Source organism: Pan troglodytes, chromosome 5, assembly GCF_028858775.2.
Source record: "Pan troglodytes isolate AG18354 chromosome 5, NHGRI_mPanTro3-v2.0_pri, whole genome shotgun sequence".
Lineage (NCBI taxonomy): Eukaryota > Metazoa > Chordata > Mammalia > Primates > Hominidae > Pan > Pan troglodytes.
Window position 1 is genome coordinate 110,047,050 of NC_072403.2, and position 27,232 is coordinate 110,074,281.

Consider the following 27,232-nt stretch of genomic DNA (forward strand, 5'->3'; position numbering starts at 1 on the left):
ATGAGGATCGAGGTCACTGACCCAGTGGAAGGACGAACAGGCCCAACAACAGTGGCAAGTTGTACATTTTACATTCTTTGCCCTCCTCTTTACATGTTTTCTTTATGATTCACACCAAATCTTTCCTTTTTCGATAATATGGGTAATGTTATTTTGGGGGCCTTAAAAGGACTCAAGTTAAAAGTTACTTGTAGAATTTTGAAATTCAAGACAGGATAAAAAGTAATTTGGGGCCATTGTTTGGGTGATTTGATGATAAATTCTGACTTCTGCCAGGAAATATAAATAAAATGCACCATACAGATGAATTAGAGAAAATGAAATGTCTTTTTTGGTTCAGTGTGCTTTGACTCAGTGGACACAGTGTTTTATTTTTTCATTTAACATCTCTTTTATTTTTCTCTTTTCATTTTCTTCTGATTTATATGGCTCCACTTCTCTCTCTCACTCTCTTAATCTTTTATAATCTGGCACACACACACACACAAACACACACACACTTCTCTTTTTGAATAATAGACAAGGTTTTGTGAAATATTTTGAGAGTATGTTCTAAGGGATGAAAGTTGAGCACATTTTCAGATATTTCTTGAAAAATAGCTGTAAGTCATCTATTTGGTGCCTACCACAGAAAATTAAAATATTCCTGCTTTTTTCTATATTTTAAAATTCCCTTTAAAGTAGCAATTCTCTGTAAAGATGCCATCAGGAAGCATTAAGTGACATTAAATAATTCTGTAAAATATCATAAAGAGTAGATTTTTCACTAGATAATCCTAATAATATTTTACAGCTTATGTGGCCTGCAACCTCCTAATACTCTAGAATATTTATGAAGACAACTGGGAATTAATTTACTAAGTATTGAGTTTAAAACCACTAGAGCATATTCCATTACTAGAGTAGTATCAGTACAAGTGATAAAAATTGAAAGAGTGTTTCAATATGCAAATGACAGTTAAAAGAAATATCACCATGTACTGTGATGGAATGGTAATAATATGAATGAATATCTATTGGTATAATCTAGCAATTTTAAAAGTCTGTTTTGGCAAACAGAATAGACACATTTAATCCACATCTGTCAGATTCAGACTTGAACAAGTAAAGGAAAAACTAAAGGCAATCATTTTACTCTTTTTATATTTATAAGTAAATGTTACATGGATCAATTTGTAAGCTTCTTTTTTAATAAGATAAGATACACCAATTGTTTCTTATAAAACAGGCTTTTCTTCAACATTTGACATTTAGTTCGTACTTTTTTTTTGTTTTATTTTTTAGGCTCAATTTTCCTACATAATTAAGAGTTTGGAATTTGGGCAATATCAAGAACCACATCTGTCCTGAAATCAATTATCTCTGTTTGGTAAGTAGGGGAGAAAATACTTGATAAATATTTCTTATCTGCAACAAATTCTCATGTTCATGTTTTATCTTTGATCTTGTTGAAGACTCTGCAGAAAATTTCTAAGCAACACTTGATTGTTTTGCCCACACTGCTCTGTATTTTGGCCACAGGTTGGAGACTTACTTTTACGAATATAAATATGATCTCCTCTACTCAAAACCAAGCAGTCTGATTTTCTGCCATTCATTTTTACCTTTTCATTTTTACTTTTATTTTAGGTTTGAGTGTATGTGTGAAGGTTTGTTACATAGGTAAACGTGTCATGGGGGTTGTTGTGCATATTATTTCATCACTCAAGTATTGAGCCCAATACCCGATAGTCATCTTTTCTGCTCCTCTCCCTCCTTCCACCCTTTCCACCCTTCCACCCTTCCCCCTCAGGAAGACCCAGCGTCTGATGTTTCCTTCTTTGTGTTCATAAGTTCTTATCATTTAATTCCTACTTATAAGTGAAAACATGCGGTATTTGATTTTTCTGATCCTGCATTAGTTTGCTAAGGATAATAGCCTCCAGCTCCATCCATGTTCCCATGAAAGACATGATCTCATTCTTTTTTTATGGCTGCATAGTATTCCATGGTATATACATACCACATTTTGATTATACAATCTGCCTTTGATAGGTATTAGGTTGATTCTGCTGTTGTGAAGAGTGCTTCAGTGAACATTTGTGTGCATATGTCTTTATGGTAGAATAATTTCCATTCTTCTGGGTATATACCCAGTAATGGGATTGCTGGATCAAATAGTAGTTCTGCTTTTAGCTCTTTGAGGAATTGCTGTACTGTTTTCTACAATGGTTGAACTAATTTGCACTCTCACCAACAGTGTATAACTTTCCTTTTTCTCTGTAACCTCACTGGCATTTTTTTTTTTTTTTGAGTGTTTACTAATAGCCATTCTGACTGGTGTGAGATGGTATCTTATTATGATTTTGATGTGCATTTCTCTAATGATCCGTAGTGTTGAGCTTTTTCACATATGCTTTTTGACGGCATGTATGTCTTTTGAAAAGTATCTGTTCATGTCCTTTGTCCACTTTTTATTGGGGTTGTTCTTTTTTTTTTTTTACTTCTTATTAATTTGTTTAAGTTCCTTATAGATGCTGGATATTAGACCATTGTCAGATATATAGTTTGCAAATTTTTTTCCCATTCTGTAGGTTGTCTGTTTACTCTGATAGTTTCTTTTTTGCTCTGTGAAATCTCTTAAGTTTAATTAGATCCCACTTGTCAATTTTTGCTTTTTTTTTGCTACTGTTTTTGGTGCTTTGTCATGAAATCTTTGCCCATTCTTATGTCCAGGATGGTATTGCTTAGGTTGTCTTCTAGGGTTTTTATAGTTTTGGGTTTTACATTTAAGTTTTCAATTCATCTTGAATTGATTCTTGTGTATTATGTAAGGAAGAGGTCCAGTTTAATCTTCTACATATGGCTAGCCAGTTATCCCAGCACCATTTATTGAATAGGGATCCTTTTCCCTATTGCTTGTTTTTGTCATATTTGTCAAAGGCCAGATGGTTGTAGTGTATGGTCTTATTTCTGGGTTCTCTATTCTGTTCCATTGGTCAGGGTGTCTGTTTTTGTACCAGTACCATGCTGTTTTAGTTACTGTAGCCCTGTAGTATAGTTTGAAGCCGGGTAGCATGATATCTCCAACTTTATTCTTTTTGCTTGGCATTGCCTTGGATATTCGGGCTTTTTTTTTTTTTTTACTCTATATGAATTTTAAAATAGTTTTTTCTAGCTTTGCAAAGTGTCTGAATGTTAATTTAATAGGAATAGCATTGAATCTATAAATTGCTTTGGGCAATATGGCCATATTCTTGATATTGAATCTTCCTATCCATGAGCACAAAAATGTTTTTTCATTTGTTTGTGTCATCTCTGATTTATTTGAGCAGCACTGTGTAGTTACCCTTGTAGAGATCTTTCACCTCCCTAGTTAGCTGTATTACTAGGCATTTTATTTTTTCTTTGGCAATTAGGAATGGGAGTATATTATTGATTTGTCTCTCAGCTTGACTGTTGTTAGTGTATAGGAAAGCTAGTGAATTTTGCACATTGATTTTGTATCCTGACACTTTGATGAAATTTTTTGTCAGCTTAAGAAGCTTTTTTGTTGAGACTGTCAGGTTTTCTAGATATAGAATCCTGTTGTCTGCAAACAGGGCTAGTTTGACTTCCTCTTTTCTTGTTTGGATGCTTTTATTTCTTTATCTTGCCTGATTGCCCTGGCCAGGACTTCCAATACTATGTTGAATAGGAATGGTCAGAGAGGGCATCCTTGTCATGTGCTGGTTTTCAAGGGAAATGCTTCCAGCTTTTGCCCTTTTAGTATGATGTGGGCTGTGGGTTTGTCGTAGATGGCTCTTATTATTTTGAGTTATGTTTCTTTAATACCTCACTTATTGAGACTAGATATGAATGGATGTCATATTTTATGGAAAGTCTTTTGTGCATCTACTGGAGATAATCATGTGTTTTTTTTTCTTTAGTTTGTTTTATGTGATGAATCACATTTATTGTTTTGTGTGTGTGGAACCAAACTTGCATCCCAGGGATGAAACTTGCTTGATCATGGTAGATAAACTTTAATGTGCTGCTGGATCTGATTTGCAGGTAGTTTGCTAAGGATTTTTGCATCAATGTTCATCAAAGATATTTGCCTGAAGTTTTCTTTTTCTGTTGTGCCTCTGCCAGGTTTTGGTATCAGGATGATGCTGGCCTCATATAATGAGGTAGGGAGGAGTATCTCTTCTTCAATTTTTTAAAATACTTTCTGTGGGTATGGTACCAGCTCTTCTTGGTACATCTTGTTGTAGAATTCAGCTGTAAATTCATCGGGTCCCAGGCTTTTATTGGTTAGTAGGCTATGTATTACTGCCTCAATTTCAGAGCTCATTATTGGTCTGTTCAGGGATTCATTTCTTTCCTTTTTCAGTCTTGGGCGGTGGGTGTATTTATCCAGGAATTTACCAATTTCTTCTAGATTTTCTAGTTTATGTGCATAGAGGTGTTCACAGTATTATCTGATGGTTGTTTGTGTTTCTATAGGGTCAGTGGATATTGCCACTGATATAACCCCCTTGTTATTTCTGATTGTGTTTCTTTGAATCTTCTCTTTTTTTTTTTATTAGTCTACCTAGTGGTCTATCTATTTCATTGATTTCTTTTTTTTTAATAGCTTCTGAGTTTGGTGACCTTTTGAATGGCTTTTCACATTTCAGTCTCCATTGGTTCAGCTCTGGTTTTGGTTATTTCTTGTTGTCTGCCAGCTTTGGGATTTTTTTCTCTTAGTTCTCTAGTACTTTTAGTTGTGATATTAAGTTGTTAATTTGAGATCTTTTTAACTTTGTGATGTGGGCATTTAGTGCTATAAATTTCCCTCTTAACACTGCCTTAGATGTGTCCCAGAGATTCTGGTATCTTGTATCTTTGTTCTCATTAGTTTCAAAAATTTCATGATTTCTGTTTTAATGTCATTATTTGCCCAAAAGTCATTCAGGAGCAGGTTATTCAATTTCCATGTAATTGTATAGTTTTGAGTGAGTTTCTTAGTCATGATTTCTAATTTGATTGTGCTGTGGGTCCAAGAGACTGTTATTATTTTAATTCTTTTGCATTTGCTGAGGAATGTTTTCCTTCCAATAATGTGATTAGTTTTTCTGTATGTGCCATATGGTGATGAGAAGAATGTATATTCCGTTGTTTTTGGTTGGGGAGTTCTGTAGCTGTCAGGTCCACTTGATCCAGAGCTGAGTTCAGGTCCTGAATATCTTTGTTAATTTTCTGTCTCGATGATCTAATATTGTCAGTGGCATGCTAAAGCCTCCCACTATTAATATTTGTGAGTCTACTTCTCTTTGAAGGTCTCTAAGAACTTACTTTGTGAATTTTGGTGCTCCTGTGTTGGGTACATATATATTTAGGATAGTTAGATCTTCTTGTTGAATTGAACCCTTTACCATTATTTAATGCCCTTCTTTGTCTTTTTTGATCTTTGTTGGTTTAAATTCTGTTTTGTCAAAAACTACTATTGTAACCCTTGCTTTTTTATTTTTCTTTTGGTTGGTAGGTTTTTCTACATCTCTTTGTTTTGAACCTATATGTGTTGTTCCAGGCGAGATGGCTCTCTTGAAGACAGCATACCAGTTGGTCTTGGTTCTTCATCCAGTTTGCCACTCTGTGTCTTTTCGTTAGGTCATTATGATGTTACCTAGTTACTTTGCATAATTGTTCATGTGGCGGCTTTATAGTGTCACTGGTTTGTGTTCCTCAATATGTTTTTATAATGGCTGATAATGGTCTTTCCTTTTCATATGTAGAGCTTCCTTCAGGAACTTTTGTAAGGCAGATCTGGTGGTGACAAATTTCCTCAGCACTTGCTTGTTGAAAAGGATCTTACTTCTCCTTCACTTTTGAAGCTTAGTTTGGCCAGATATGAAATTCTGAGTTGGATTTTTTTTCTTTAAGAATATCTAATATTGGCACCCAATCTCTTCTGGTTTGTAATATTTCAGCTGAAATGTCCACTGTTAGTCTGATGAGATTCCCTTTGTAGATGACTTGACCTTTCTCTCTAGCTGCCTCTAAGATTCTTTTCACCTCTTCATCTATTGTGCTATGAATGCTTATGGATTTCATTATGAAATTCTTGTAGTGTGTTTTTCAGCTGTATATGGTTGGTCACATTCTTCTCTCTACTGTCTACTTTGTTGGTCAGCTCCTGTAATGTTTTATAATGATTTTAACATCCTTGCATTGGGCTTCAACATGCTCCTATAGCTGAATGAACCTTGTTCTTAACTATATTCTGAATTCTATTTTTGTCATGTCAGACATCTCAGCCTCAGCCCATTCCAAACCCTTGCTGGAGAGGTGATGTGTTCATTTGGAGAAAAGATGGCACTCTGGCTTTTTAAGTTTTCAGCATTTTTTGTGCTCTTTATTTCTCATCTTTTTGCCTTCAATCATTGAGGCTGCTGATCTTTGGATGAGATTTTAGTTCCATTTATCCTATTTGATGACCTCGAGGGTTTGATTGTGGTGTAAGATGGATTCAGCCAACTGGCTTAGTTTCTGTGAGATTTTAGGCCAACACTCAGCTCCCAACTCTGGACTGTGTGCTCTAACTCTGGGGGACTTGCACTGGGCTTTTGTTCTTTGACTCCTCAAGGTTTGGAGTCCACTGTGCTGGGCGGACTGAAGTGTGGCAGATGAAGCAGAGTGCTAGTGGATGCAGGGGTGCCTACTTTCCTGTGGGTGTTCACCACAGTGGCAGAGGCCAGGCAGCTGAGGAGGAGTTGGGATTCTCTGCTGAAGACCATGCGCTGTGTTGCTCTGAAGGTTGTGTTGGCTTGGGGCAGCATGCTGGCTGGCACACATCTGAGCTCCTCCTCTGTGCTCTCCAAGCAGTAGTGATTGCTCAGGGTGTGGGAGGATGCCCTGTATTCTGCACAGTGTGTCAGTGCAAGGGCTAGACACTAGCAGGGGATGGGCTTGCTGGCTGTGTGCCCACCAAGGCTCACTCTGCAATGGCGGTCAGTAGAGTTGAGGTGTACTAAACTTCTGCATACTGGCAGGGCAAGTAAAGCAAAGCCTGCCCATGCAGACACTTGTCAGCAAAGTGATGTGGAGATTTGTTGTGGGCTAGGGGGAAGATACGGTATGGGGAGGGAAATGTGGACTGGTGTGCAGCCATAGGGGCTGCCTCACTGGAACCCTCTTATAAAGATTACATTAATATTTCACTGAGTTATTTATCAGGAGGTCTCATTTTTGGTATAATTTTTTGTGTGTTTCATTATTTTGCTGACATTTACATTATATTTTACATACATTTTTAACTGACTATTAAAGATGCTAGGAGATATATTAAAAGGGGAAAATAACACCATGTTAGGAACTTTTAGTTTTTATTCAAATTTTAATTTCCTATTAAAACTTCTGCACGATTGCCATGTTTGATCAGAGAGGAATGAGCAAGAACATTGTGATGGTGGAGAAGGACTCTCTGGGCATTTTTTCTGCTACAGCTTTAGCTAACTTTTTCAGAACACTCTTATAAGAACCAGATGTTATCATTCTTTGTCCCTCCAGAAAGTCAACAAGCAAAATGCCTTCAGATTCCCAAAATGCTGTTATCATCTTTGCTCTTGACCAGTCCCCTTCTTTGACTGGACTACTTCCACCTCTTGGTAGCCATTGCATTGATTATGCATTGTCTTCAGGATTGTACTGGTAAAGCCCTGTTTCATCTCCTGTTGCAATTCTTTGAAGAAATTCTTCATAATCTCTATCTCAGTTGTTTACAGTTCCCATAGATATCTCTCCTGTTTTTTGTAACTTATCTAGGTGCCACAGTTTTGGCACTCATTGAGTGGAAAGTTTGCTCGTCTTTAACTTTTCAATAGGAATTGTGTAAGCTGAATCAATTAGGAAGTCTATGGTGGTGGCTAGTGTCTATGCTGTTGTCAGTTCTTTTCAATTAGGTCAAAATCAAGGTTAATTTTTTCCTCACAGGTTGATACGGATCATTTGCTGCTGTGGGCTTTATATTTAACATTACCCTATCCCTTCTTAAAATGAGTTATCCATTTTTAAACTGCTGATGTCTTTGGAATATTGTCCCTGGAAGCTTTTTGTAGAGCGTCAATGATTTCACCATTCTTCCACTCACTCGTCACCATAAAGTTGATGTTTGTTCCTGCTTCAATTTTTGTAGAATTCACATTGCTATGATAGGGGCTCTTTTCAAACCAGTGTATTATTCTTTTTTTTTTTTTTTTTCTAAATGTGGCTCTTTTGGTTTCATGCCATCTGCATCTTTTTTTTTTTTTTTTTTTTTTATACTTTAAGTTTTCATAGTGCCTCAAACTAGATCCTGTTTAAACATGTTAGAACAAGTTAGGATGAGTTTATTTTGATGCAAATTTTTTAATTTTCAGGCATAGTTTTTCATAATACCCATTTTTCATGAAATTTTTGAACAACCCATTGTATTTCTCTGAGCTAATATTGTAGTGGGAAAGGGGTCTTGGAGAAAAATAAAGTAAAGCATTTTTACATACATAAAAGTGCATTAGAGTGGGGAAAACACCTGACTCTTTATTCTAAAGATGATAGAGAAATGTGCACATGATTGTACAAGTAGAAAATGGAGAATAAATATTAATAAAATAGTGAACTATAGTTTTGCTTTCACATTTACAAGGGTAAAATAGAATGAAGCAACCTAGTCAATTGAGAAAAAGGTAAAATTCAGTATGTAAGAAATATTTAATTAACATAGAAGCAACAAAGTCAAATTTATAAGATAATGCTATACATGAATGAACTGAATTTTCTCATAAGAAAGAGACTGTGATATTGAGTTAAAAAATACAACAGAGTTTAAGCACACTTAAGGTATACATAAAAGAAAGTTTAAAGATAAAGCAATAGACAAATGAACAGGAGGCAAAGATAAAGATTGTAGAAGTGTCAGTGGTAATATCAGACATGATACAGTCAATATTAAAAGTCTGAAAATGAACTAAAATACCAACTAATAATAAAATGAGTGTATTATAAAGAAGATATGATATATAGAAGATAATATATGAAAAAGATAAACTTCTTTTCAATAGGCCACAAAATAGCTGAATCTGTTTGTAGAGGAATATTTCAATTACCCACTTTTAGGCTTAGAGAGAGACAGGAAGAAAATAGCCATAAAAATAAGATGAATAATAAAATCAATAATGTTCAACAATTAGCTATACATAGAAGTTTGTATCTCTTGAAAAGTTAAGATACTTAATTTGTGTATTATGGGGAGTTTGTAAAAATTGTCCAAAATTGGCCACAAAGGAAACATTAAGAAATTTAAAACAAGGGAATTTCTAGGCCACATTCTCTAATTATTACCAAATAAATAAATAAAGCACAAGAAAAACAAAAGCTAAAGTATTCTGAGGTTACTTGGAAATTAGACAATTATTGGATCAGTTTTTTTTTTAAGTAGGAAAATTACATCTCTAGAAAGCAAAAAATAAAAAATAAAAACACAACACTTTGTGACATAATTGTAAGAACACAGGAAAAGTACTTATCTGAGGAAAATGCATTATGAATGTCTTAACAAAAAAGAAAAACAAGGCCGGGCATGGTGGCTCATGCCTGTAATCCCAGCACTTTGGGAGGCTGAGGTCGGTGGATCACCTGAGGTCAGGAGTTTGAGAGCAGCCTGGCCAACATGGCAAAAGCCCGTCTCTACTAAAAATATAAAAATTAGCTGGGTGTGGTGGTGCACGCCTGTAATCCCAGCTACCTGGGAGGCTGAGACGGGAGAATCGCTTGAACCCAGGAGGCGGAGTTTGCAGTGAGCTGACATGGTACCATTGCACTGCAGCCTGGGCAACAGCAAGACTCCATCTCAAAAAAAAAAAAATGTACAAATTATTTTATGAAATTAGAAAAATAGTTACAAAACAGTGCAAAATAAAGTAGAAAGAGGGCTTGCCATACAAAAGTTAAAAATTTTAAATTAATAAGGTAAAATATAGAAAATAGTAAATGATAAATAAAATCAAAGCTGTTCATTTAATAGGTATTGTATAAAGAAAAACACTTCAGGAGACTTATTAAAAATAAAAGTGTGTAAATATTGCAGGTTTCATTCCTGACCACTGGAATAAAGTAAATAGTGCAAGAAAGCAACTTACACAATTGTTTTCGGTTTCCCAGTGCATATAAAAGTTATGTTCACATTATACTATTGTCTTTTAAGTGAGTAATGATAGCATCATGTCTAAAAAATGTACCTAACTTCATTTAGAAAAAAAAACTTTATGGCTAACAAATGCTAGCAATTATCTGAGCCTACAGCAAGTTGTAATCTCATTGCTGGTAGATGGTCTTGCCTTGATATTGATGGCTGCTGACTGATCAGGGTTGCTGAAAGTTGGGTGGGATATGGCAATTTCTTAAAATAAAACAAATTATGGTTTGCCATAAATTGACTCTTCCTTTCACAAAAGATTTCTCTGTAATATGCAATGCAACTTGAGAGCATTTTACCCGAAGTAGAACTTTCAAAACTGGAACTCAAACTCTGCCACTCCTTTATCAACTAAAATGGTGTAATATTCTAGATCCCTTGTTGTCTTATTAACACTGCTCACAGCATCTTCACCAGGAGCAGATTCCATCTTCAGAAACCAGTTTCTTTGCTCATCCATAAGAAGCAGTTTCTTATGAGTTTTATCATGAGATTATAGCAATTCAGCCTTATCTTTGGGCCCACTTCCAATTCTAATTCTCTTGTTCTATCTACCACTACTTCCTCCACTGAATCTTGAACCCCTCAAAGTCATTTATGAAGGTTAGAATCAGTTTCTTATAAACTCCTGTTAATATTGATATTTTGACATCCTCCCATAAATCACAAATATTCTTAATGATGTCCAGAATGGTGTATTATTTCCAGAATGTTTCAGTTTACTTTTCCCAGGTCTATCGAAAGAATTACTTTCTATGGCAGCTGTAGCCCTACAAAATGTATTTCTTAAATACTAAGTCTTGGAAGTAAAAATTAGTCCTTGATTCATGGACTGCAGAATGGTTGTTATGTTAGCAGCCATGAAAACAAAGTTAATCTCCTCGTACATCTTCATCTGAGCTCTTGGGTGATTAGGTGCATTGTTAATGAACAGTATAGCTTGAATGAAATCTTTTTTTTGAGCGGTAGGTCTCAACATTAGTGAGCTTAAAATATTCTGTAAACCTTGCTTTCAACAAATGTGCTGTCATCCAGGCTTCGTTGTTTCCATATGTAAGGCACGAGCAGAATAGATTTAGCCTAATTCCTAAGGGCCCTGGGATTTTTGGAATGGTAAATGAGCATTCGCTTCAACTTAGTCACCAGCTGCATTAGCCCCTAACAAGAGAGTCAGCCTGCTCTTTGAAGCTTTGAAGGCAGGTGTTGACTTCTCCTTTCTAGCTATGAAAGAACCAAATGACATCCTCTTCCAACATGTAAGGCAGTTTCATCTACATTGAAAATCTGTTGTTCAGTGTAGTCACCTTTATCAATGATCTTAGATAACTCTTCTGGATAATTTGCTGCAGCTTCTATATCAGCACTTGCTGCTTCACCTTGCACTTTTATGTTATGGAGATGGCTTCTTTCCTTAAATCTCATCAACAATCCTCTACTAGCTTCAAACATTTCTTCTACAGATTCCTCACGTCGAACTGCCTTCATAGAATTGAAGAGTTGGGGGCTTGCTCTGGATTAGGCTTTGTCTTAAAGGAATATTTTGGCTGGTTTGGCTTTCTATCAAGACAATCACTCAAACCTTCTCCATATCAGCAATAAGTCTGTGTTGCTTTCTTCTCATTCTTATGTTCACTGGAGTAGCACATTTAATTTCTTTCAATAACTTTTACTCTGCATTCACAAGTTGGCTAACTGTTTGATGAAAGCAGCCTAGCTTTCACCCTGTTTCGACTTTTGACATGCCTTCCTCACTAAGCTTACCCATTTCTAGCTTTTGATTTAGAGTGACTCTTCCTTTCACTTGAACACTTACAGGCTATAAGTGTTGGCCTCATTTCCATATTGTTGTGTCTCAGGGAATAGAGAGGTCCAAGAAGATGGAAAGAGGCAGTGAATGGCTGGTCAATAGACCAGTCAGAACACATAGAATTTTTACAGCATTTATAGATTAAGTTGGCCAACTTAAATGGGTGCAGTTTGTGGTGCTCCAATGACAATAGTAACATCAGAGATTACCAATCATAGGTTACCATAACAGAAATAAAAATGTTTTAAATATTGCAGGAATTGCCAAAATGTGATGCAGAGATGCAAAGTGAGCACATGCTCTTGGAAAAAATGTCACCAATGGACTTCGCAATGCAGGGTTACTGCAAATCTTCAATTTGTAAAAAATGCAGTATCTACAAAGTGCATTAAAGTGAAGTGCAATGAAAGGAGATATGCTTGTATATATATAATCATGAATCGCATGGTGATATTTTAGTCAGTGATGGACTACATATATGATGGTGGTCCTATAATATTATACTGAAGCTGAAAAAATTATATAGCCTAGTGGTATCTCAATGATACTGACCCTATGTAAGTCTAGGCTAATATATGTATTTCTACCTATAGGTGAAAGTCTAAATAAATAGCATTACAAATAGGAGTAATTAATCAATAAGTTGGACTGCTGTAATACAACATATACAAAAATTTCAGGTGTTTTTGAAAGGATCTGTACAAATACTTTGGAGATTATATTTGCAACCTGGAATCTGCGAGGTGCCTTCTTAACCAAGAATAGGAATCCAGTTGCCAGAAAAGAATTCATAGGCTTGTTTGATAATATAAAAATGAAAACTTTGTAGAGCTAAAGATTAAATTGACGAAAAACTTGAGGTGTAATATAAGGTAGAAAGAAAGAAATAAGGATCCCTTACATTGTTTCTAATCATTCTCACTAGAATATTATGCAGTACTTTTGGACAAATTATTTCATTATTATAATTAGATAAATAGAGTAATGCTTTCAACTGAAATGAAGTCAAAATTCGTTCATTTAATTTATTCAGCAAATACATTTCGGGCACCTGTTTGTTATAGACTTGTTTTAGGTCCTGGGGATACAGCTGTAAACAGAACTGAAGAAGAAAAACTTGCCCTCAGGAGCTCACATTCTAAATGAGAAAAATTAATAGGTAGAAAGTAAAATATATGATGGAAAACGTAAATTATACATTAAAGAAAACAATACAATTTGCAATATGTCAGATAGTGATAAGTGCAGTAGATAATAACTAGGGTAGTGTTATAGGAAGTATGACGTGTGTGTGTGTGTGTGTGTACACAATTTTAGACAGCATACCTAGGGAAGAATGCTCTGGGAAGGTAGTGGGTTAGTTAAGACCTGAAGGAAAAGGGAAACAAATCCTATGAATATTAAAGTTGAGATTATAAGAGGCAGTGGAAAGAACAACATCAAAGGATGTGAGTTGGGAGCATGCCTAGTTTATTTAAAGGACAACGGAGAGGCAAATATGATTTTAGCAGAATGACCTGGCTTGTGAAAAAGAGAGGAATAGATGATAAACTCAGAGGTGACAGGTGACCAGATTAGATATAACTTCTTACATTAGGAAGTCTTTGTCTTTTACCCTGAGTAGGATGGAGAACTATGAGCATAAAAGTGCATTGGTGCACTTTACATTCTTGCAGAATTCCTCTGGCTTCAGCTAGGTATAGTTTGGAGGCGGGCAATGTGAGAGCTGGAGCAGTTGAGAGGCTTTAGTAATAATCTAGGAGGGAGATAATGATAGTTTGATTTAAAGTGGTAATGGATGTGAAAAATGTAAAATATTACTTATAGCAGAAATATAATGGATAACAAGAGTTGACCATTGGGCTTGGCGAAATAGAGTTCACTGATAACTTAGTTTAGGTGTAGTGGAGAGTGGCAAAAAGCCTGTTTGGAGTGGAGTCAAATGAAAGTGGGAGGAGAAAGTGAGATTAGATGTCTTCAAGGGAGTTTTGATATAAAAGGAAGGAGAGAATTAGGCGGAAATGGGAAGGGAAAACGTAGAGAGAAGAAAATTATGGTATGCAAGAAAGGAAAGATTTGCTTGAGCGGTGTACTTGATTAGGCCATATGCGATGTAATCCAGCAGGTGAATGGAGGATTTGGCCTATGTAGGAGTAAGAACAATTCCTCCACAGTAATAGAAAAAAAAAGGCAAAATGTAAGGTTACAAAGGCAGGTTTCTAGAAGTGTGAAAAAAATGGAAAAAACTTATGGAAATTCCCTTCGATTGATTTCTATTTTCTCAGTGAAATACAGAGCAAGGACATGCCTGAGAGTGAACATGAGGGAGGAGATACTAGAGACCTGGAGTGGAGGAAATATGAATCATATATTATTCTAGATAATTGAGAGAGTGAACAGAAGTACAGAACAATCGAGCACTAAAAAAAATTGAAGTTTGTGCTCATAAATGTAAAGTGAGTTCAGAAACACTCTGTGTGTCTGTGTGTGTGTGTGTGTTTCTTCAACTTTATTCAGAGCAACTGTATGTACTAGAATTGGCACAACTGCATTTAATCAAGTTTATTGTTTTGTCATCTGGTAGGATGAATTAAAATAGGTACAAGTCTTCTTGGTGTTAACACAAATAAGTTGAAAACTTATGTCCACACAAAAACCTGCAGCTTTATTTATAATTGCCAAAACTTGGAAACAGCCAAGATGTCATTCAGTAGATGAATGGAAAATGAACTTCCACACAGTGGGATATGGTTCATTGCTAAAGAGAAATTAGTTATCAAGCCATGACGAGACATGGAGTAAACTTAAATGCATATCACTAAGTGAAAGAAGCCAATCTGAAACAGCTATATACTGTATGATTCCTACCATGTAACAGTCTGGAAAATGAAAAACTGTGGAGATAATTAATAAAAGATCAGTGGTTTCCAGAGGTTGAGAAAGGAATTAATAGCCAGAACACAGACGATTTTGTTTTGGGCAATAAAACTACTCTCTGTATGTTACCATAATGGTGTATACATGTCATTAGGCATTTGGTGAAACCCATCAATTGTACAACACCAAGAGTGAAACCTAATGTAAATTATGGACTTTTGGTGACAATGCAGCAACATAGGTTCAGTTGTAACAAATATTCCACTCTGGTAGGAGATGTTGATAATTGGGCAGACCATGCAAGTGTGAGGGTAGTAGATATATGGACCTTTCCCTTAATTTTGCTGTGATAGTGGTAGGTATAGCTTGAGATTTACAAAATTGACATAAGGTTATAGAGGAACACACTTGAAATTTTCAAAGTCTAAAGAGAAGATAAAAAGTAATATCTATGTTGAGATTCATGAAAATTCCAACTCAGTTGTTTGTTTTGAACACAGGTTCCATGACACATTTTGCAAAATATTTAGTTATACTATTAGATATTGAGCTCTTCCAAAAAATTGCTACATGTATTATTAAACTACCATAGATTTGTTTTTCATCATTTTTTTCTAAAGCATTTTAGAAGTCATTGATGTAATTTCTTCAGAATGATTGTCTCTGAGTATGGATTCATTTTATGTGAAGGATGCCTTGAAAGTATCCCTTTCAACATTTAATACCTAATTGTTCTCTCTCTCTCTCTGTCTCTCACACACACCCACACACACGCACACACACACAAAATATACAATACCCGTATGACTGTGTGTATACATTTTAGTGTTTTATGATTGATAAACTTTTGTTATATTGTTTCTCAAACTTCATATTCATATACTGAAGCATCTTTAAAAATATATGTTCCCATAAAATTACCCTTCTCATCCACTGTCAGCCAACTATGGTGTCTCAGTTTCTATTCCATTCATTTTCCACCCTTTACATATCTTCTGTAAGGTTTCAGTATGAGAACTTCAGCCTAATCTAACATTTGTTTCTGGCTGTTGAAGCCAACATGTAGATTCTCTGTTTTTCAGGAATATGGATATGAGAGATCACTTTGCTGTGCTATAAATGATCGATTAAAATACATATTTCTGTAAGCATATTTCAATTTATTTTTTATGAAGTATCTAAACTGCTATTTACTCTGTGCATTTGTACTAAACTGCTATTTACTCTGTGTTTGTTACCTTTAAAAAGTCTCTTTAGAATTTTAAAGTTTTAAAGGGAGGAGGAAACTTGAGATCATTTTGTTCAGCATTTTTCATACTGTGAATAAGATGTTAATAAGTGCTCTAGTTGTTTAAATACTCTGTTTTCTTATAAGACAATTATAAAATACACCAACATGTTAAAAATATATGAGAAGTTCTGAAGTAAGGAAACCTGATCAAATTCAACAGCGCTTTTTCCAAATATATTTGATATCAAAATTACTATCCATTTTTATTTTTTCTTTGAACATCTATAAAAACTTCATTGATTGAATGCTTCTCAGAATAGTTAGAGAATTATTGTCCTCTCTGTAAATGAGTAAACACAGACATGGTATATTTATAAGGCTTTCTAAAGTTATGTGGCTGTTTATTGTCAGGAAGAATCAGAGCTAATTTGGACACCCAATTAAGTGCTCCTTTCTTCTTGCAGTTTGTCTCCTGGTACTTTCTTATCCCAGTGCTGTGCTGAGCCATATTGGAGCCTAAGGCAAAAGGGACCATCAGTAACACTAATCCTGTCTTTATTTAAAATTTTGATATTTTGTTCATCATGGATTTATTTGCATAAATTTTAATATTGAAATCTATTGATTAAAATATTATGTATCTTGATTACTGAGTTTTTCGTTATCCCTTCTATTCTTGAGACAATGACTCATTTATCTGACCCTACTCTCTGCTCTCATTACTCCTTCAAAACTACGTGTATCTCCGGTCTTAGAACATCCAAGCAACTTTATATTCCAAGTTATTTAAAAGCATGATGAATTTAGAAAATATCCACATCACAGCTTTGGTAACTTCCATTCCTCACATTTGTAGGTAGAAACATACCTACTCTTCTTTGCCTTTGTCTTCCGGGGAAAAATAAATAGTGCTGCTCCAATTTTTGGCATATAAAATTATAAATACCGTCTACTTTATTGCACACCTTCTGAAAGTCTGATCTCAATTTAATTATAATTAACAACCCAAATCTTCTATTAATCAGTTCCTAGGTGTAGGGGAATAAACTTGGGGCAGAGATTGCATCTAGTCTAGTTCAGCTTGATAAAAATACATATTCACTAACTTACTGAATTCTAATATGGAATTTCCCAAAGCGTATTTCAGCAAGGAGAATGATCATAAGGTCAGGGGGGAAAAAAGTAATAAAATTAGTTGGACAGTAAAGATCTGAAGGAAACTTAAGAGATTCTTTATTTCAGAACTTAGTGCCTCTAATATGCTAATGTTCTTTAGTAATACAGAAAAAACCTTATAAAATGCAGTGTTTTTTAAACAGATCTAACTACAAAAACTTTATATATATATATATATATATATATATATATATATATATATATATATATCTGCATGTATGTGAGATTTTGCATTGAACATCTGCCGTGGCACTATAGTTTCACAGATCATCTTTGGAAAGTATATCTGTAATAAACTAGTCAAGCTTGGATTTTGTTTTGCAGAAAGTGTTTTTTCAGATGATATATAACTCCATGTTCAATTATAGCACTTTTTTTTTCTCCAGTAGTGGCTCACTAATCCCAGAGCCCAGCTAGGACTTTTCTTGTGCATGGAAGAACTATTGAAAATGAATCAATTGTTTTACCAAGTGAAATTTATAGGAATAGATTTTAATATTCTGGTCAACACATTTGCCTTTTCACAGTTAATTTTTTTTTTTTATAACTCTTGGCGAGCTGTTAATCACTTAATGGTAGAGGTCTCCTAATCAATCATATTTGGCACAGCTTATATGCTTATTCCTATTGGCTCTGGTACCTCTGTCCTGTTTACTTCAAAAGAAGTTTTGAAAATAGAAACTTCATTTCTTGTCATACCTCTGTTGTTTTCCACATACAATGTACCCTTCTCATCTGACCATCCTTGAAACTTGGAAGAACTCGATTTTCCTTCTTTTCCCTATGAAGCTTGGAAGAGCTCGATTTTCCTTCTTTTCCCTACCTTCAGAGATGCTGACAAAAATGATTTCTTGCCCTCCATTCCCGATTACTAATTTGGAAAAAAATATTAATCTTCTAAAAATTTAACATGGAGTCTAAAACTGATATCCCTGAAAATAAATGTAAAAACGTAGATAAATTTTGGTAAAGATGTGATAACAGTGCTTTCAACTGCAGATGAAGGTTTAATATTGACTAAAATTTAAAAGCATTGCCTTGAACTCCCTCTCCATCTCTTTTGTTTTAGGTGTGGACACTTTGATAACATGTCAAAGTTATCAAAGATGCTATACCATCTTTCAATAGTATCACAACAGACACCCACAACACACTTGCACTTGTTTTCATTAGTTAGTTTTCAGATATGAACATCCCAGATATTGTTTATTCTTTGTCCACACAACTTGGTCCGAATTTCGATTAGAAAGGAATTTGTTCATCCTTTGTGGCATCTTGAGCAGCATTACTTTAGGAGTCTGAGTTTTGCAAAATGAAACAGGTAATTGTTGTTTATAAAATATTATGATGGCACAGAGTCTGTGGCAACTAAAAACATTCCAGTGTTTGCTGCAAGGCATGAGGAGACAGTGACACAGCTCATTTCCTCAGCTGAGCTCTCTTTGCTGCCTTGTACAACACTTATTTCAAAGCATGCCACAGCTTAGAACTGTCGTGATCCCCATTAATATAAAATCATTGACCCCTGCTCCCGCTGGTGCGACTAAATTACATTCTGCTGCTCAGCGGCAGCCGCACATGGGGCCAGCGCTTTTAGTCGTCGCCAGGTGCCTTGATGCCAGCGCAGCCCCTCCTACGCCCAGGGTTTGCCTTTAATGAGGATTAGGCACCTTCAAAGATCTAGGAGGACCTACTCCCAGGATGGAAGCCTTTCTAATGGTATCTGGGCTTATCATAGGCAGTAATTTAGTATTTCAACTGAGACTGGAGAGAGATTCATTTCTCCTCTCTAATAAATTGTAAGAATATGTAGTTTTGTGATTGTTTTTTTTTTCCTCCCATTCCACCAGCACAAATTCAAGAGCATTATGCCTAACAATATCATGTTTTTATGAGATCTAGAAGCTGCACGTGGTAAAGCAATATCATAAATTTTGGTATGGTCCAGGTAGGGAAATTCCTTTTTTGGACTATTTTTATGTTATGTGCTATTAATAGAACTAAATGTACTCACAGTGTCCCACATTTAATTCACATTTGTAGTTAGGGTGGTGGAATCTCTTTACAAAAGAATTGATAACTGGTCTGGGAATGTGGTCTATTTTCACACTGTGTGGTCTCTCTTAACATCAGCTCCTGACCCTCTGGGCCTGCCTTTCCATGCAGTACCCTTGTTCTCTGAGAGTGAGGAGGTCTGTGTTTTGAGCCTTCCTACAGTGAGTATGGAATCTGCAGGAATGTTCTCGGTATGCTATAGCAATAATTCTTGCCTTGCTTGTTAAGTGATAAAGCTGGAGGGTTAGATAGTAACATGTAGAAAATAGTCACTGGACATACAAAACATAGGAAGTTTAGGTAGGAAAACAGGAAAACTGCCTCCTTTACATAAACTGCAGAAACATGAGAAAAAGCAATAAAAGATCATGCACACATATGGTATAAACCAAGTGTGATTATGTGTATGGATATACATATATTCACACAATTATTTGCAGTATGTTTAGATAAGTTCTGTATATAGCAAACTGTTAATAAAAAGCTCAGAAATAATTTATCATCAGGATAAAATATAATGTTTGAAGCATTATTTCTGTAAAAAATCAGATGTTTTTGTCTGGTGAGGGGAAGAATTTATGTATCAAAGTAAAACCCATGGTTTTAATCCAGGAAAATATGTACTCATATGAGTCAATTGGTTTCATTTTTTAAAATTTTTCAGTAGTGAAGCCAAATCATGATATATTCTGAATGTAGTAAATCTCAACACTTTATTTTTAGTTTTTAAATATATTTCAATAAGAAACTGTGCCTTCAGTCCACATGCACGTTGAAACCAGTCAGCAGCATAAAATGGGACAGACTTTAATCAATACTATGCCGGTCACACTGACTGTGTATAGAGACTTTGTCTGAATTTTCTACTCTCTGATTCCTATCAGAAGAAACAAATTAAGTTTTATGGCCGTAGGGAGTATCTACAGAGAGTTCTAACTAAATGGAGAGAGGTTAAATGGTCTACACACTTTAATTACAAACTTTATAAATACCATTTGTTGATAAAAATCAATTTTCAATAAGAATTTACAAAAACCAACAATAATATAGAGAAAAAGTGAAATTTCTGAGGGCTGCCTTTTTCTCTGTGATGTATAGATAAATACAAACAGTATAAATAATAATAATATTTTCACTATATTTTTTTAAAAACATGTTTTTGGTTTCTGGAATTATTTCATCCCTGAGGTTTAATTGTGTTTTATGAAATTCAGTCTCTGGATTATCGACTTGCTTCTGAAAGCTGATACCCAAACAGAGAGCTTTCTTTCCAGAAGGGTGTCCTAACCCCAGTCACACGTCTGCTAATTTGGCCTTTCTCTTAATCTCTGAAGAACTTGCTGAACAGAAGTGAAACTATGCACATGCTAATGGCTTGCGCTCTGCAAACTCCCCTCTCTCCCTGAGAGTGTCTGGTGTGCAAAGCTGAGCTGGAACAAAGATACACTAATTATTCCCCATTAATTTGTCTGCTTGAATGGTCCTAAATACCAGAGTGATTAATTAGCGCAAGGCAGCCGGGGCAGGATGTCACACCCTTCTCTGAGTTTAAGTGTCGGCAAGGTTGTGCTCAAGTGTTGACAACAGCATATCTTTAATTTTCTCCAAGAAGAAAAGTTTAGTCAGTACAATTAATTTGAGCTTGGCTGGCTTGCAGGAATAAATGAAACGTGTGGAATGATATTACTGCTGTATAGGCATTTTTTTTCCTCCTTAGGGTACAGTAAAACTTTTTTGGCAACTGAGTTATTGAATAGTGTATTTCTGTAATTGTTCCAATTTGCCTTAATTACTTTTGTGCATTTTGCAGCAAAAACATGGATCATAAAATAGTTAGAAATCATTATTCATAATAGGCTGGGATGGATATAGATGAATGCATAGATAAGAATTAAAGGCAGATGAAGAATGACATTACAATTTGATATCCTTTTAAAGAAATGCAACTTGCCCTCACAAATTGAAATGTGTATCAGTGTTATAAAAATAATTTGAGACCACTTAACCCCTAAGAGATGTGAATCAACTTACTTAAAAATGTATAACTGAAAAAGTTGCTTATGTGGCCTGATCTTTTTTTTTTTTTTTTTTTGAGTTAGGTTTTGATGAGATTTTAAGCCTAATGAACAATATTTGCCTAGATTAATCTTCCAATTAGTAACACATATAAATCAGTGGTAAATACTAAAAATAATATAATAGGTGATGTTGAACACTTTCATTATATCTTTTTTATAATTGTATTTGTCAGAGTACTTTTCTTAAAAATTGATACCAGTTTTAAAGCAATTATAAACTGTTTAGAGAAAGGAATCAAATAAAGTTGCTGCTACTCATACTATTTTCCCCTCGTTTTTAAGATTAGGCTATACACATGACTCGAGCAGAAACATAATACTATATAATTAGGCAATAGTGTACTTTGTTTGTTACATTATATTCCTTTGATATTATTGAAAATTTAAATTAATTCATCTTGCTATCGGCATGCAGTTTTGTTTTGTTTTGCTTTGTTTTTAAACAGTGTAAAGAGAAAAAAAAAATAGAGAGTGCCTTGCAGCCGGCCTATGGATGTTCTCATGATTTCTTTCAGCCTTCCTCAAGCTCTATACAAACCCAAAAGGCTATTCAGCAGCGGGGGTGTGAGCATTGAGGGAGGGAAGGGGTCTCCTCTCCCATTCCTCCGTGTATCTCATTGTTCATCACTTGTCAATATATTTCCCACACACCATCTCCAGCCATGCTGCGCCTCATCCTGGCCGCCGGTTCCGTGACCTCCATGACATTGCTCGCTCTTTCTCCACTCCCCACGTCTAGAGTTTTGTTTCGTTTTGTTTTTTAATTTTTCCCAGACAGTGGTTACCATAAGGCTCGCCACTCTAGTAGTATAGATTGTAGAAAATGTTTGTTGAAATAACTAGCAGTAAAAGGAAAGTTTCTCAGCATAATGTTCCCTGGCTCCTACTGTGTCTCCGCCTTGTTTTCATGCTCTCACCTCCAAATTCTCCACAAGTTTTCACAGTATTTATTAACTTTTTCTAACAGCATATATAGTAAAAAGAACAAAATCCCTGGACTGATGTCTCAGTTTTACTATTTATTAAGTGTGCATTTTTAGGGGGGAGGGGGAAACAACACTTAACCTCTTGAGGCTCATCTGCAAAATAAGAGTACAAGTATTTGCTTCATTGAGATGTACATGAAATTAAAAGTATGATCTTTCATCAACTTTAACAGCCTGTCACTCTAGGTAAAACAAGGGTTATTATATTTTCTTGATATTTCACAGTTTCTACAATATTTGCCGTTTATACAGCAAAGCATACAATTATTGACAATGTTCAATACTCAATTGAAATGAGATCATTCCCATTTAATGGTTTTGCTACTTTTCCTCTGCCTCAAGGAGTAATAAGTAAGGAGTTAAAATGGTATCAGGCCTCTTTATACCACAGAGAGAAATGCTTTGACTAAAATATTTCACTTAATTTTGAGACATGCTTATGTCTTTGAAGAAAGAAGAACCACTAAAAAGCTGTGATAGTCAAAGCTAAAAACTATTAATTCCTTCCCTCCGTGTATGTCTACACTTCCCACATTAAAAGATGGAGTCTAGTTCCCTTCCTCTTGAATCATGCCTGGATCTGGTGGCTTACGTTTTCCTATAAAATACAGCAAAGAAATATTCTGGGATTTCAAAGTCTAGGTCATACTAAGTCTTGCATGTTCTCCCAGATCTCTTGGTATACTTATATTTATGATGCTTCCTCGAAGAACTTGTAAGAAGCCTGAGCCACACAAAGATGTCCCATGTAGATCCTCTGGTCTAAACCCCTAGCTCAACTCTCATGTGACATCCAGAATTAACTGCCTACCATCTTGGATGTCTAGGGCAATCAAACCTTCGGATGACATTTGTTTGCAATGCTGCAAGAAGCCTTAAGTGAAAACCGTCCAGCTGAGTCCTGTCAATTGACAGAAATGTAAAAGATAATAAAGAGTTGTTTGCCACTATGACTAGGGATGATTTGTTGTATACATAGACTAGTGAAACAACAACAAATAATGTATTAGCATAATTTAAACTTTTTACATCACAGTGGCAAGACAATATTCACTGTCAAAGTCAGCTAGAACTTGGATAATTGAGGGAGGAATTATATTTGTGTGTATGAGATGTCTTCATTCATTCATCTATCAGTCACTTGACTACCATGAGCTGGAATTTTTGTTTTTTAAAGACACCGAAGAATTTTTATAAACAAGAGGCTTTAATTCCTCAATGTATATTGATTTACAAGTATGCATTACTACCGGCTGGGCATGGTGGCTTATGTCTGTAATCCCGGCACTTTAGGAGGCCAAGGCGGGCGAATAACTTGAGGTCAGGAGTTCGAGACCAGCCTGGCTAACATGGTAAAACCCTGTCTCTCTAAAAGTACAAAAATCAGCTGGGCATGGTGGCACGTGCTTGTAATCCCAGCTACTAGAGAGGCTGAGGCAGGAGAATTGCTTGAACCTGGGAGGCGGAGGTTGTAGTGAGCAGAGATCATGCCACTGCACTCCAGACTGGGTGACAGAGGGAGACTCTGTCAAAAAAAAAAAAAAGTGCATTACCAATATACCAGTATCACTTTTACAAACAAACAAAAGAGAAAAAAAACAACTGAAGTTAAGTATTGATTTTAAATAAATGCATTATAACTCCCTTTAACAACTCAGGAGAGATGCCAGGTTTCAATCTATGTTGATTTATGCTTGACTCAAAATTACACTGATTCCTAAGCACAAAAATTCTCTATAGAGAACTTGTAGTTTTGTCAGTGTTGTACATATAGAATGCGAGAATTACAAAGAAAACTCTGACTGCCTGTTAGGACCAATGGCAACAATTCTTTTGTTAAATTATCCTAGTAGTTGTGGCATTACTCTTGATTTGTTTTAGAAGGATCAGTGTCAATACCATCTTATGTGCTGCTGTGTGACAGCATTGGTCACACAAAGCACACCTTTCATGAGAGAGGTAGATGAATATAATTTATGTACTACTTTTTCAGAAAATACACACTTTTCCTTTTGCTTCTTGCATTTGGCCTTCTTTGACAGTTCCATCTGCTTTTATTTAAAATCAGCTTTGTGGGTTATTTTTTGCTGAAACTTAAGTTGCAAAATTCAAAGAGTGAAAAGTTTACCAAAACAGCCTGGCCGGGCGAGGTGGCTCACGCCTGTAATCCCAGCACTTTGGGAGGCCGAGGCGGGTGGATCACGAGGTCAGGAGATCGAGACCATCCTGGCTAACACTACTAAAAATACGGGCATGGTGGGCGCCTGTAGTCCCAGCTACTCAGGAGGCTGAGGTAGGAGAATGGCGTGAACCCGGGAGGCGGAGCTTGCAGTGAGCCGAGATCGCGCCAGTGCACTCCAGCCTGGGCGACAGAGCGAGACTCCTTCTCAAAAAAAAAAAAAAAAAAAAAAAATTAAATTAAAAAAATAAAACAGCCTGTGTATCATATAAATGAAAGTTGCATAGGGCAGAATGTAGTATTTGGACACCCAGCAGCTCATAATATTTAAAGCAATGGCATGCCTCTGCTTGATTCTCTTTACTAAGCACTTGGCTACTTAGAGCAAGGGAAATAAAGAGAGGTAGAGGTGTTTTTTGCTTTGTAAAAAAAAGAAAAGAAAGAAAAGAAAACTGAGGGGTAACTCATCCCATGCTGAAAGAAGCAACAAGCAGTATAGACAATAATTGTGCCAAGTATAATTAGCCAGATCTGTTGAGCACTGACATTCAGAAATTCCTTCCTCTTTCTGTTCAAAATGTTCACATCGTTATGATGTAAAGTAGACCATAGCCCGAGAAATGAAAGATTTGCCTTTTTCCAGCAAAGGGTATTTATGAAAAGCATTTACTTTCATCTCTCTATTGAAAGGCTTTCTGAAATAATGCTTTAATGCCTACTATTGTATTGAAGCTAATTGTAATCCCAGCACTTTGGGAGGCCGAGACGGGTGGATCACAAGGTCAAGAGATTGAGACCATCCTGGACGACATGGTGAAACGCCGTCTTTAGTAAAAATACAAAAATTAGCCTGGCGTGGCAGTGTGCACCTGTAGTCCCAGCTACTTGGGAGGCTGAGGCAGGAGAATCGCTTGAACCTGGGAGGCGGAGGTTGCAGTGAGCCGAGATGGTGCCATTGCACTCCAGCCTGGTGACAGAGCAAGATTCTGCCTCAAAAAAAAAAAAAAAAAAAAAGAAAGAAAACTAATGTTCATAAATCTTGAATCACCTGTAGTATCTAAATGTAAAGTCTTACCTTTAGTAGCAGTGACTCTCAAATATCCGTTCAAGGTTCCATACTAGATAATTACATTGAAATCACCTGAAGAGTCTTAAAAGTAAAGACTTCTAGGCTCCACCTTTTAGGGATGGGAGCTGAGAGTCTGCTTTTGTTCCCATCTACCATCAGATGTTGCTATGTCCAAGCTTTGGTCCGTGGAACTACAGTCCTTTGAGATGCTCTGTTAGAGGAATGTTTTCTCCTAGAGATCCACAATGCACGTGACCATATTAAAGCTCTAGAGATGTTTAACTTGGCTTATCTAGTATTTCCAGACTTACTGAACCTTTAAAACTTTTTTTTTTAAATGTAGAGTGGAGCTCACTTTGAAAAAGAGGGGTTTAGAGGAATTCTGAGATGTCCCTTCCGTAAAACTTAGGCAAAACAAAATTTTCTTTGCTCTTGGAAAATGTATATTTTCATATATATTCTTGTAATAGCAACAATAAGCTTGACATTTCTTTTCATTATCCAATTGCTTACTATCTGCTGTTAACTACTATATCTTTTCTGATAATGTTTGACACTTACATATTTCCTTAAAATTATGCCTGAACATGTTCAGCTTTTTCCAAGAAACATTTGTATCATTGATTACTTCAAAGACTTGATTCTAAGAATTTACAAAAGCACAATGAAAATATTCTGCTATAGAGTAAATAGTCACTGGAACAACTGGCCATATTCTGGTTTATATTATAATTAGCGATAGTGATGAATTTTCCTTCCCTGAACACCAAACCACTTCAGGGAAAAGACAATATCTTATTCATCTCACCACCTCGAGATGCCTTTGTTGAATCATGTTGATTCCTGAAACCAAGTTTCTTATGAATCATGCTATCAGTATATAGATGCTATTTAATGTTCTGAGTCACATGCTTCAGTAGTTTGCTGACTTTCTCAGGTTTATGTATTTTTTTTTATAAAGACAACTGACGTTTTATCCTCAGCTTATATATTGGAAATGTTATTAACCAACATTAGCTCATCATCCACTTCAGTGCAGAAACCCAATGTGTCATATCCTTGATAAGTTCCTTGAGAACAGGAATTATGCTTTTTAACTTCTTTCTGTCCCTCATAGACCTCCACTATTGTTTTGCACAAAAGCGTTCAAAAGGTAATCGTGGTGTGAGTATAAATAACCAGATGGAAAATATGTTGAACAACCTCTGACCGTTAAGACTTTCTCAATATTGTTTTCCTAAAAGTCAAAATCCAGGACTTGACATTTATGGCTACATATATGCCAACCTTGGGCTGCTTTATGCACGCACTGGATTCTCTCTGTTGGCTTTTTCTGTCTCTTTCTCTTATCCCTGCTTATATCTGAAGCTCTGAATATTCAGTTTCTGCAGTTAAAAGTTAAATTTCAAAGATAATAAATTTCAAAGTGGGTGTTTTATTAACTGCAGCAATAAACAAGTGAGAGTTGCATTACACTGTGACAAAAGTTCTTCAGCTTCTATGGGCCCGTGTGTTCCCAGATGAAGAGCCAAGTGGAAATGTTCAATAAAACATGTGTGAGACTGCACAATAGAACAGTCCTTACATTTTACATCAAGCT

At 35.7% G+C, this 27,232-nt stretch overlaps 1 long non-coding RNA gene across 1 annotated transcript in view; it reads left to right on the forward strand.

Moving 5' to 3' along the window:
• The window catches only part of LOC134810342 (uncharacterized), a 446,369-nt gene that overhangs the window by 269,945 nt on the left and 149,192 nt on the right, over window positions 1-27,232 (forward strand). The window contains exon 5 of the long non-coding RNA XR_010158115.1: window positions 1,285-1,369. This is a non-coding gene — a long non-coding RNA (uncharacterized LOC134810342). The remainder of the gene's footprint in view (window positions 1-1,284; window positions 1,370-27,232) is intronic.